At 40.9% G+C, this 12,971-nt stretch overlaps 1 protein-coding gene across 1 annotated transcript in view; it reads right to left on the bottom strand.

The window, feature by feature from the left end:
* The window catches only part of stk3 (serine/threonine kinase 3), a 313,612-nt gene that overhangs the window by 73,842 nt on the left and 226,799 nt on the right, over nt 1-12,971 (bottom strand). The window lies entirely within an intron of this gene.

Below are 12,971 nucleotides of genomic sequence, written 5' to 3'. Positions count from 1 at the left end.
TTTGGAGCACTACATTCCAAGAGTTTAACAACCTTTTAATATGCCACATTCCCAAGATTGCTAGATTCTCAAGTTTTATCCTTCTCTGCTATTCTACTGTGGCCACCTGAACACCTCTGATTCCAGATTTTATTTACATAATGGTCTTATCGCTTTTTATTTTGCAGCACTTGAATCACTGAGTCAATCCTCCCCTTTATATAACCACAGACCCATTAATTTATTATTTGTGCCTCTGTATTGCTGATAGCCCATCATTTTCATTTCATTGACCCGAAACACTGTAACAATGTCTTTCCTCAGCTAATGCCTGATCGGCTCTGCTTCCAGAATTTTGTGTTTCATTTTCAAATTTCCAGCATTTTGCTTTAAGTACTTAAAGTGTAGTGCTCAAAGCAGCGGTCCTTGTTCTCTGTATGAGTGTAGTTCTACATTCATTTCTTTTCCAGCCCTCCTGCTATCCTGAGATTTACCTTATGTTGTTCAGGGATTATGCTGCAGTTTGATTTTTGTCATGAGAGCACCATCTTGCTCAATGTAGAAGTAACAAGTGCATCAATCTATCAATAGGTGAATCAATTGTTTCTGTTTTTAATAAATGAGTTTCCAATAGTGAGCAAACATATTCTTCTGAAAATTGCTGTTTGAGCCCTTTGATGAGCTGAATTCATTTCTTCCATCCATGAAGATTTCTCAGTTCAGTTTAGTTTATTATCATGTGTTCCGAGGTACAGTGTAAAGCTATTGTTGCGTGCTATCCAGTCAGTGACAATACATGATTACAATTGAGCCATTTACAGTGTATAGATACATGAGAAGGGAATAACGTTTCGTGCAAGGTTAGGCCAGAAAAGTCCAATCAAAGATAGTCCGAAGGTCACCAATGAGGTAGATAGAAGTTCAGGATTGCTCTCTAGTTCCTTGCCGAGGCAGCATGAAGTATCAATGCAGTCAATGGAAGGGAGGTTGGTTGGCCTGATGGACTGGGGTGCATCCACAATTTGCTGCAATTTCTCGTGGTCTTGATTGGAGTTGTTCCCAAACCAAACTGTGATGCATCCTGATGACATTCTTTCTATGGCGCATCTGTAGAGGTTGGTGAGAGTTGTAGGAGACATACTGAACGCCTTCTAAGGATGTAGAGGCGTTGGTGAGCTTTCTTGGTTATTGCTCCAATATGGGTGGTCCAGGAGAAGTTGTTGGTGATGTTAACACCTTGGAATTTAAAGTTTTCAACCATCTCTACTTCGGCAGTGTCAATGCAAACTGGGGTATGTGTACCGCTTCGCTCCCGGAAGTCGATGACTGTCTCCTTTGTCTTGCTGACATTGAGAGAAAGGTTGTTGTCTCGACACCAGGATGCGAAGTTCTTGATCTCCTACCTGTACTCCGTCTCATCAATATTTGATATCCGGCCCACTATGGCAGTGCCATCCGTGAATTTGAAAATTGAATTAGATTTGTACATGACTACACAGTCGTGGGTGTACGAGGAGTAAAAGAGGGGGCTGGGAACGCATCCTTGCGGAGCACCAGTGTTGAGGATTATCGTAGAGGATGATTTGTCCCCTCTCTTCACTGATTGGGGTCTATTGGTCAGGAAGTTGTTGATCCAGTTGCAGAGATGAGTGCTGACACAAAGTCCCGCGAGTTTGGTGATTAGCTTGGATGGCATAATAATATTAAAGGCAGAGCGGTAGTCTATGAATATGAGTCTGACGTAGGTGTCTCTCTTCACCGTGTGTTCCAGGGATGAGTGTAGGGCCAGGGCAATGGCATCGTCCGTGGACCTGTTGTGGCGGTAGGCAAATTGCAGTGGGTCAAGGCCGCTGGGTAGACTGGATTTAATGCGTTCCATAACTAGCCTCTAAAAACATTTCATAATGGTCGAACAGGAACATGTACTAAACTCCAAGACGTTAGTTTGTACATCCTTATGCTTTTCAGAACCTCTCGAGGTACATTTGAAAATACACTCGGTTTGCTGCCCGACAGGAATTGAAGCAAATTCAGTGTTATATTAATTTAATAAGTAATGTATCAATGCCCCACAAATTAAAATATTTCAGCAGTTTGAAGTGAACTCTGGAAGTTGCAGTGAGAGGAAGAAAATAAACAGGTGTTTGCATGCTTCGTTTATCTAACATTGGCATAAGAGCCACAGAAACTGTAAAAATAATGTTCTGTTTTTTTCTGAGGATATTGTTAAACATTTGCCAAAATTACAATGGATGATAAGACTCATAGAAATCCACCTCTAAATTATCTAACATGTCTGCAAAAACACATCAAGATCTGTATTCATGGAATGATTTCAAGTAGCAGAATTTGGAAAATTATCATTTTAGCCTGTCCATTGGTTAAAGCGTGTCTTGTTTAGAAAGCTGCTTCAAACATCATGTTTACGGCAGCTTATGCATCAAAAATACCATTCCACATAAAGGTTAGTGTAATAGGCCTGTCCCATTTACGTGACTTTTTAGGCGACTACAGGAGACTATGAGATCGCCACATGTTCGCCGGAGGTTGCCGGGGTGTCGCCTGCATGGTGGTGAACAGTTCGCGCATTTTCGTTACTAGTCGCGGTGTTGTTTTGGTCGCCGCTAATTTTTCAACATGTTCAAAAATTAGCGGCGACAGTGGGTTTGACGCCATAGATTGTTGCGTGCGGTAGGTGCTGTTGTAGTAGGTGGCCATGGTGATGTAGGCTGTGGCCTGGTGAGGTAGGCTGACGCCGGTGCTGACTGGTGAATTTGATTGGCTCATTGGGAAAAAAAACCGTAAACAGTAGTTTTCAAATCCAAGGATAACCGACCGGTAATGTTATTGTCCGCTGAGCTTCACAACCGTGTATCTCTGGCTTCTTAAAAGTTGTCTCCACTCCTTCTCCCCATCCCGTCTCCCCCTTCTCCCCCCCTCTTTTAAAGGACTTAAGTGACCCTTCTCGTACACTGTGCTTTCACCGTCTTAATTACAGCGCCAACCTTCCTGTTCATCGTGGTGTGTGTCTGTATCACATTGGCTTTGCACCGTGTGAATTTCACTCAGGCTGCGCTCCTCCGCTTGCCCTGTCCCCCGCCTGCATAACTGCTGGTGAAGGAAGCGATGTGTGCACGTGTTCCACTCTGATAGTCGCCATTCCAGTCGCCGGATTCTCAGCGACCTGCTACAACTTGACAGTCGCCGGCAGTCGCCTGAAAAATTGCCTAAGTGGGACAGGCCCATAACACTGGACCCTGCTTCCCAAAGGTAACATTGATAGTTCAATCTTTGAAATCTGCTGATCTAAAGCAATAGGTAATTTAAACAATGCTCCCACTGTGTCTCAATATGAGACTCAAGCCTAGGATTCTCTGGTAAACGTATCCTACTTGCCGGGTTTTTGGTATGACCTTCAAATCCACTTGAATGCCACTTGTCATTCTAGCATTATCGAATGCACTATGGTTTTCTTAAGCTCTACACACAAAAGTCTGTGACTGTATAATGGAGGAGGATTCTACATGTCCAACAAAAATCTTGGAAACTAAGCAAATGTTGGCATTAAATCTCACTGCTTTTATGTGCTGACCTAAATGTTTATATGACCATAAAAATGCTTCAGTAATAAAAATGTTGGAGAAACATCACATATAACCTCTTCAGAGGAAAGGTCCTACTCCATACCCAGTGCATTAAAACATTAAGTAGCTTTAAATTAATGATTACATCAATCTGAAACTTTGTTCTAACAATCTATCCGAAGGCAAATCTCCCCAAGGTATGCCTACATTGAAGCAGTTCTCCTAGAGTCTGAAGAAGGGTTCCGACCTGAAACGTCATCTATCCATGTTCTTCAGAGATGCTGCCTGACTACTCTTTACTCCAGCACTTCGTGTCCTTTTTTGAAAACCACCAAGTTGAGTTCCTTGTATCCACAATTCGTCAGCATACTCCTTTATCTCTCTGGCCAAACTACAATTGCAACTCCTTCCATTCTGTTGCTGGCCTTAGTCCTGTATTAGTTTAGTTACCTTCTACTTTCCATGCACAAAAACTAAAATTGATACCGAGAAGAGCAGAAAAGACTGAAAAGTGCAATGCAACCATCTCTAAAGTTCGAAAATAGAGAATCCTGAGCAAATGTATGAGCCAGGTTGAAAATAGCGTACATTTGAAGCAATGTTTTGAGAAATAGCATTGTGCCTGAACTGGTCACACAGCAAAATAATCAATAATCCAAGCAATACAATTTCCGAGTTTATATGTCATGATGATACAAAAAAAATGGCAGGATTATGGACAGTGAGGACGTTTGTCACTCAGCAGTATACAGATCAGTTGGAAATATGGGTGGAGAAATGGCAGATGCAGTTTTATCTAAACACGTGTGAGATGTTGGAGAGATGAGAATTTCTGGCCCAATATAATCTTGACTTTGATTTCTATTATACTTATCTTCATAGAAGACTAACATGTGCTTTCATTTTGCAAAATTTAAAATTTGATGGATCATTAAAATAGCTCTTGATTAAATTATCTTTATTGCTTGTATATGTTGTGAAAATACTTCTATTGCTGGTCTTGTGGGATTGAATTTAACAAAAAGTAATATCTTTCATTTCTTAGACAGTTCAAAAACCTCAGTAAAGTTTATAGTCGTTTTTAAAAATATTGCTCATGGCATTAAATTACTGAATCTAGATTTCTAAAAATGCATATTGGAATTGATCTGTACATTTAAAGGTCCTCCGAAATGAATTATAATCAGAGTACCACATTAAAATATTGTTGAAAATGTTGAAATTAACAACATATTGCACGAGTCAATGTCATGTTCTTAATTCTAGCTCTACTTAAATACTCAATCAGTACATTTCAAACCATCTTATTCTCTCCTTAAACAAAACTGAGAGTCCAACTGTTTTACAAATCAAATTCAACTTCTACATTTGATTGCAATTATTTAAATTACAACATAGGACAAAGCTGGCATGTGATTCTCAAATGATAGGAAGAGAACTCAACAGAAGAAAACACAAGCCCCTTTGTCCTCAGAACTAAAAGATGCTAAACATAAAGCTGTCTCCTAAACAGACCTGCGAGCAATTAATTTATTAATCCTCCTCCAAATCAGACAAGAAGATAATGTAGGAGATGATTTTGCGCATTATTTTTGGGACGGCACTTTGAAAAAGCTATGCAATTAATACTATTCCACAGTTTGTTAACACCAGTCTCCTTTCAAAGTAAAATCCAATTCCTTTTCATATGCAAAATTATAGATTGCATCTTTAATTCATGAACGTTACCCTTATGGTTCATTACTACATATGAACTCCCTCGCGTAGAGCATTTTCATGTTTTGGAAAATTTCTTGATCCATCAACTATATAAGGGTTGTCACCTTGGCAGGTAGAAACGCTGTGAAATATTCACCTATCTGAACTTAAACTCTATGATTGTCCAGAGAAAGAATCAAGAAACAGAGGACATAGATGGAGATAGATGTGTTTTGTTCAAGATTCCAGCATCTGCAGTTCCTCGTGTCTCCAATATTACATACCAGTCTCATCAACATTGTGGATTAGTTAAGGGACAAGATCACGTATAGCTACCAATTTCTGAAAGAAGACACTGAATTCTTTTCCAGTCCTCTCTTCATCTGATGGATCAGACCAGATGCTAAGTCGAAGCCTGAAGTTCGATAACTAAAATCTAAACATTTGCAGGGTTCCATAATCTCTATTTCTCATCAAAATCCTTAAACATTTTAGTCAGAATTAATGCAGAAATTAGCACACCTTCTGAATGTTTCAAAGCAAACTACATGAACAAAATCTCATACAGCTGGGTTAGTTTTGTTTTTTTGAATACAATGGTATGTTTCGATAGCCGTGATCATCTCGAATGAAGCCAAGAAATTCAGTAACTGAGCCTGTTGTGCTTTTACATTATAGGTTGTCGATGAGCCCATTTCAAATTCCTTCAAGTTATTCTAACTTTCATCCTTTTCCAGTCACTCTATTATTTTTATTCATGTTTTTGCTCTGCTGTTTTTATCCATATCCTGATGGTCTAGCCATGATGTTGTACGTGCAAAGCATGGCAGATAGAAGTGGAAAAGGATGGTTGCTGGAGAGAAACCGATATTTCCCAGTAAGTGATAGATGAATTTGAAATGGCTTACAAGAAAAAAATGCCTGTGAGTTTTGCAGATGGTCGGAGGCCAGGTAGTAAACGTTTTACTGCAACTCACTGTTTGAAAAATCTCTTGGCTCTCCTTGATTTTTTGGCCAGTATCTAAAATCTGTCCAATCTAATATGCTTACGCCATTGGAAGTTATTTCTTCCCATCTACTTTATTGAGTCCTTCATAATTTTGAAAATCGCTATTAAATTGTTTTTGCATTGGAATTGAATAATCACAGTTTCTTTGGTCTCTGCTAATAAACACAGTTTAAATCTTTATTGATTCCTTTTGTTGAGGTATGCGGGTTGCCGATATTATACGGTTAATGCTAAATGCCCTTGAAAAGGTGTTGGTGACCTATGTCATCCTGGTGTAAGTGTTTCCACAATTAGGGTGTTCCAGAGTGTTGAGGGAATGAATGTTTAGGAAAGTTGAAGGAATACAAAATTGACCAGGATGCTTTATCCTGTATGATGTTGAGCTTCTTGAATGCTACTGGGACTGCAATCAGCAAACAAGTGGGGATGTTTCAATTCCATTCCTGACTTGTGCCTTGTAGATGATGGATAGGTGTTTGAGCTGTCAGAATATGAATGCAAGATACTTATCCTTTTACACTGCATGTGTAACTGCCTGCTGCAGTTGTGCTTTGGGAAGGTTTCTTTTGTATCCTTACTGAAAACTTTCAATCCCTTCTAATAGGCCGCTAGGGGCGCTGCATGAAGGCTGCCTCTGCCTACAGTCTGTCCGTTTTGTCCATCTTTTAAAAATGTTTTAGTTTGTTTAAAAGTATGTTGAGGAGGATTCTTTAGTTTTTCTATGTGGGGGAGGGGGGTAGGGTAAGGGGGCCTCCAGGCGAGGACGCGACTATTCTCCGAGTTGCATCCTCGCCCCCCTCCTTGCGGCCTACCACCTGGATTGGCGCGGCCTTTTCTGCCGGGGACCGGAGCAGAGCTCCAGCAGCGGCGGCGCAGCGCTGGATACATCGCGGAGTGGGCGATGTCTCACCTGGGATCGCCGTTTGAAGCTCCGGAGTGCTGAGCCTGCTGCAACAACTTCCCGGGGATGTGGTTTGAAGAGCTTCCAGCGCGGGCGGCGCTGACTTCAACATCGCGGTGCCCTGGGGCCCTTTGCCGAGGGCCGCCAGCATGGGTCTCCGCTCGGACTGTGGACTTCGGGAGCCGCGGACTCCGGTAGGAAGTGGCTGATTCGGACGTCCTAGCCGCTGAGGTTGTTCTCCAGTTCCAATGTCGGAGTTCCATCATCCCGGCGAGAGGGCCTGAGCATCGGGCCACCCGTGGCGGCGACTGTGGAGGGCTGCGGAGGGCTCGGGAGGCCCCGACCACGGGTGTACATCATAGAACATCAAAGAGGAGGAGGACTGAACTTTGGGCCTTCCCTCACAGTAGGAAACTTTGATTTCGCTGTGCAGGGGATGTTTATGTTAAAATACTATTGTGTTTTGTTTCTTTTTTTATTCGTATGGCTGTATGGTGACCCCAAATTTCACTGTACCAATTGGTGCATGTGACAATAAATGTCTCTTGATCTCTTAATCGGGAATATAAAAAAGTATTCATAATTAATGATAACCACAATTCCTTTCAGAGGAGGAAATTTGCCATCCTTAACCAATGTGGACAATATATGAATCCAGATACGTCAGGATTTTTTCTCGTTATTTAGAATCTATTTTTGACAATCCATATCTGAAAACCTGTGAACGTTAAATAATTTTCAGGTGAGGGAATCACGCCAGGGCCAAATAAAATTCACTCCAAACTTTGGGTTGTTATAATTTATACAATTTTTTTTCAATCAATACTTGATATAGTATCTGCATTGACATAATATTATACTTCTCCAATTGCAGATTTCCAATAATCAACCATTTAATACGGCAACGATAAAAGCATTTCACATGATGTTTAGGCCAAAACACAAATTTTCAAATTAGGTCTTTGCCTCAAATGCCAAAAAACTTTTGCAAGTTTTCATTAACAACAACATTCTAATTAATCTGCAATATATTAAGTACACATGAATTGCATCTAGTTTAAAAAGTTTTCCAAATACTTTCAATTTCTCATCTCTTTAGAATGTTCAATGGAGATTGCATGGCTCTATTGAAGTACTCAATTCCAAATAGTTTAATTTCTGCAATGATGTTTTCCTTTGAAGTATTTATGATTTCTGGACAAGGATTTGGCTGAACTTACTCAGTCTTCAACATCATCAATAACCTTCAGTTTTTACAGCAATTATTTCCTGACATTCTCTCTGTAGTGGATTTTAAACAGGTTTAAACGTCATATTTTAGCCACAGAACATTTCAGGATCAAGGCTAAACCAAGCGAAGTTGTTACGCTTTGTTTGACAAGGAATATATCCAATAAACAAATCCAAAGACCAACACTGATAATTAAATGTATAAGTTACAAACCATATTTTTCTCAGAAACAGGTGTTGACCACATGAGGAAAAATATAGCTCACATCAGTTAATTATTTTTCATTCCAGGGCTCAGCTTTCATTTCTTAGATTGTTTACTGAAGGTGAAGAAAAATGAACGTACCTCAGAAAACTATTATACGGCGACAAATATGTGCTAAAACATTTCAGGGGGTATTTGCCTCTGTCTGCATGTTATGATTTAAAATCTCTGCGAGTTCCACTGCCAAAGATCCATATTTAGCCAAGTATTTCTAGCAAAATTGAAATCAATGGGAATCAAGGGAATCTCTTGACAGGTCTAATCATATCTGGATGTTTGTAGTGGCTGATCATCTCAGGTCAAGGGCTATGCTGCTTGCAAGGGCGTATGAAGATATTACAACAGTCACTATTTCTGGTGGTGCATATTAAACTGACATAGACCAGATGTACATGCCTATTGCAAACAACAGGACCCAAATGTACTTAATTATTGTTGCCAGGAGAGGAGCATGCTGCTGGCAACTCATGTTCCCACTCCTCTGTAGACACCTTTGCTTGCATGAGTTCCTCAGATTAATATCCTGATCCAAAGCATCTCTGGCAGCTTCAGAGAAGGGATTTTGTAATTGTGATTGCAGTGTTTAACTTGTGGCTAGCTTTCTTTAATAAAGCTTTCCACAGCAATATAATGGGGTGGAAGATTGCAACCTTCATGTGGTCCGCCCTGTTTCGACGAATGCAATCAACCCGGTGTGCACAGTCAAATAAGATCAAATAGAACAAGTTGTCCTACAACTTCAGGCTGTGCACGCCATATGGTAGAAGAAGAAGAAGAAACAATATAATTATAAATAATAGTCAGTCATGGGTTGATTAACAACAAGTGAAACTTATACTAAACCTATGAGGCTGCCTTACAGCACCAGAGACCCAGGTTCGATTCTGACTATGGGTGCTGTCTATACATTGTTGTACTTCTCCCTGTGACTACGTGGGTTTTCACTGTGTGCTCTGGTTTCCTCCCACATTCCATAGATATACAGGTATGAGATAAATTGTCCATAGTATCTACGATAGTGCCACTGTACAGGGTGATCGCTGGTCGGTGCGGACTCAGTGAGTCGAAGGGTCTGTTTCCAAGTTGTATCTCTAAAGTAAAGACTAAAGTTATATCAAATACCTCAAAGCATAGCTTTAAGGCGAGAAGGGCAAAGTTCAAAGGAGATGTGTGGGTCAAGGTTTATTTTACCCAGCGGGTGGGGAGTACCTGGAATCCACTGCCGTGTGTGGTGGTTGAAGCAAATACGTTAGTAGCATTTAAAAGACTTTTGGATAGGTACATGAATATGCAGGAAATTGAGGGATAGGGGCTCTGTGCGGGTAAATAAGAGATGATCTTGGCATCGTACGCCATAGACATCATGGGCTGAAGGGCCTGTTCTTGTGCTGTATTGTTCTATGCTCTAAATGCCAGGCAATAACTGTCTGCAGCGAGAGTCTAACCACCACCTCATCCAATGCCCTTTTGATTGCTGAATTGTCCATCTTCAATGTCCTGAGAGGTTTTAATGATGGCCAGTGAGGAAATGAACAGATATCAAAAACAAGAGGGCAGATGTGAGAGGTAAGAAATTTAAAGGGGATTGGAGGGTAAGTTTGTTTTATTTTACACAGAGTGTGCATGATATCTGGAAGATGCTGCCTGATGGAATGGTAAACATTTACTGCACTTAAGAGGCATTTAGACAGATACTTAAATATGCAAGGAGTAGAAGAATACAGCCCTAATGCATGCAAATGGGACTAGTGTATTTGGACCAAAAGTCTAACATAGATAAGGTGGCCTGAAGGGCCCATTTCTACGTTGTATAACTCATTTAGGTTTAATTGGACGAGCAACACAAGCCGGAGGCCAACATTAATAGCCTGCAGCACAATAATATACTCTCCACGTCCAGCGGAATGCAGCTCAATACCATAAAAAAATAAAGAATATGCTTGACTGCCACTCAAAATATTCACTCACTCCACCAATGTTTCGTGCCTGCAGTGGACACGAATTATAAAATGCATAACTAAGACTTCTTTGACACCCACTCTCAAACCTAAAAGCCTCATGTCCACATTAGCCTGCCTTGAAATGAAACAGTGGTTCTTTTGTCATTTCACAGTCAAATTTCTTGAATTCCTGAAGTCTGGACAGTTGACCAGCTGGAAATGGGGCAGGAGTGTAGCCAGGAACAGAATAGGACTGCAGCAAGGACAGGCATAATTGTGACAGGGACCAGATAATGGTTTTATGATGTTTTTACTTGGTAGGTGGTGGCATGGTGGGCAATGGACCAGCAACCCAGAGAAATCCAGAACCCTGAAACTGGAATCCTGAATCCAGAACCCCGAGTTCAAATCCCGCTGTGGCATCCATGGAATTTAAAGTGAAGTAATTTAAAATCTAATGAAGATAGCAAAACTAACAAATGATTCTAAAAACTCTCTGAAATTATTATGGTGCAATTTAGTTGGTAAATTTACTTAAATGTTGATTCTTTTCCAGTCATGATTTGTTGCGATGAAAGTGGGGTGCATGTAACAGACTGCTAAGATGCATCTACTGACTTTACTCCAATCTTACACTGAGGTTCTCCAAAGGAATGGTTGAGTTCTGTTTATTGTCAAGTATACCAGGGTACAGTGAAAAGCTTCTGTTGCTCCTCTACAGTCCTTATCTGTTGCTATAATATGAAAAACCCCGAGCATCCGATGAACATATTATTGCCTAATGATAAATACATAAAGCCTTGTGTAGTTATTTTGCTTTTGCTTTTCTTGTTATTAATAATAATGTAGATCCTTAACAATTAGGGGGCCTAACTATCATAAGGAACACAAATGTGCCCATTCTGAGAGAATGACTTAAAACTAGAAAATGCCCTTATTTTTATTTCTAAATTTAGAACTTTTGATAAGTTTTACTTTTAAGGCTTTGGGTCACATCTGTCTATAAGTACTGGTCCTGGTCCAATCTTTCCAGTGTACTGCCAGAGTTGAGATTCTGCCATGAGGTCTGCAGATTTTCAGTCACCTGCTCACTGTTAAGATTTTCTACAGCTATTAATAACAAGTAAAGCAAAAGCATAATAACTGCGCAAAACTAGCATTCAAAATGCAATATTTCTGAATAAGATGGCCCCTTTATTATCAATCCAATTCAGAAAAAATTGTGACTATATATATTTTTTAATCACATTTTGATACATGTGGCAGCAAAGAAATATTCTCTAAACATACTGTGCCCAGGTTCCATTCCGGAGAACTTCCTTGAGCCTATTTCTCTGTTAGTCAAGAACTGACTTCTCCAAAAGTCCGCTTTCTATAGTTACCCATCCAGTCATTAATGAACACCATAAAACATTTTATTATTACCGCTAGGATAAAAATTAATGGAAGAATTTGAGTAAAGTCAGATTTCCGTAAGTCATGTCATTCACAACCAGGAGAGCCGCGGTATATTATTTTCGTCAAAACATGGTTCTGAAAGCATAAGCAAGGACGCGTCTCACCCCTGTTACTCTCTCTTCTCTCCTTTATCACAGGCAAGAGGTACAGAAGTGTGAAAGCGCACACCTCCAGATTCAGGGACAGTTGTTATCAGGCAACTGAACCATTCTATAAACAATAGATTGTTTAAGAAGGAACTGCAGATGCTGGAAAATCGAAGGTAGACAAAAGTGCTGGAGAAACTCAGCCGGTGCGACAGCATCTATGGAGCGAAGGAAATAGGCAACGTTTCGGTCCGAAACCCTTCTTCAGGCTGATGTAGGGTGAGGGGGGGGGGGGGGGCAGGAAGAGGAAAGGAAGAGGAGGAGCCAGAAGGCTGAGGGAGAGCTGAGAAGGGGAGGATACAGTGAAGGCTATCTGAAAATGGAGAAGTCAATGTTCATGCCGCTGGGGTATAAACTGCCCAAGCGAAATATGAGGTGCTGCTCCTCCAATTTCCGGTGGTCCTCAATCTGGCCATGGAGGAGGCCCAGGACAGAAAGGTCGGATTCAGAATGGGAGGGCTGAGGTCGAAGTGCTGAGCCACCGGGAGATCAGGTTGGTTATTGCGGACTGAGCGGAGGTGTTCGGCGAAGCGATCGCCAAGCCTACACTTGGTCTCACCGATGTAGATCAGCTGACATCTAGAACAGCAGATGCAATAGATGAGGTTGGAGGAGGTGCAGGTGAACCTCTGTCGCACCTGGAACGTCTGCTTCGGTCCTTGAATGGAGTCAAGGGGGGAGGTAAAGCGACAAGTGTAGCATTTCTGTCATGCTACACTTGTCGCTTTACCTCCCCCCCTTGACTCCATTCAAGGACCCAA

The sequence above is a fragment of the Amblyraja radiata genome, chromosome 4, assembly GCF_010909765.2.
Source record: "Amblyraja radiata isolate CabotCenter1 chromosome 4, sAmbRad1.1.pri, whole genome shotgun sequence".
NCBI classification, from domain to species: Eukaryota; Metazoa; Chordata; class Chondrichthyes; order Rajiformes; family Rajidae; genus Amblyraja; species Amblyraja radiata.
The sequence above is the reverse complement of the archived record's forward strand: the minus strand, read 5'-3'. Positions and strand labels throughout refer to the sequence as shown.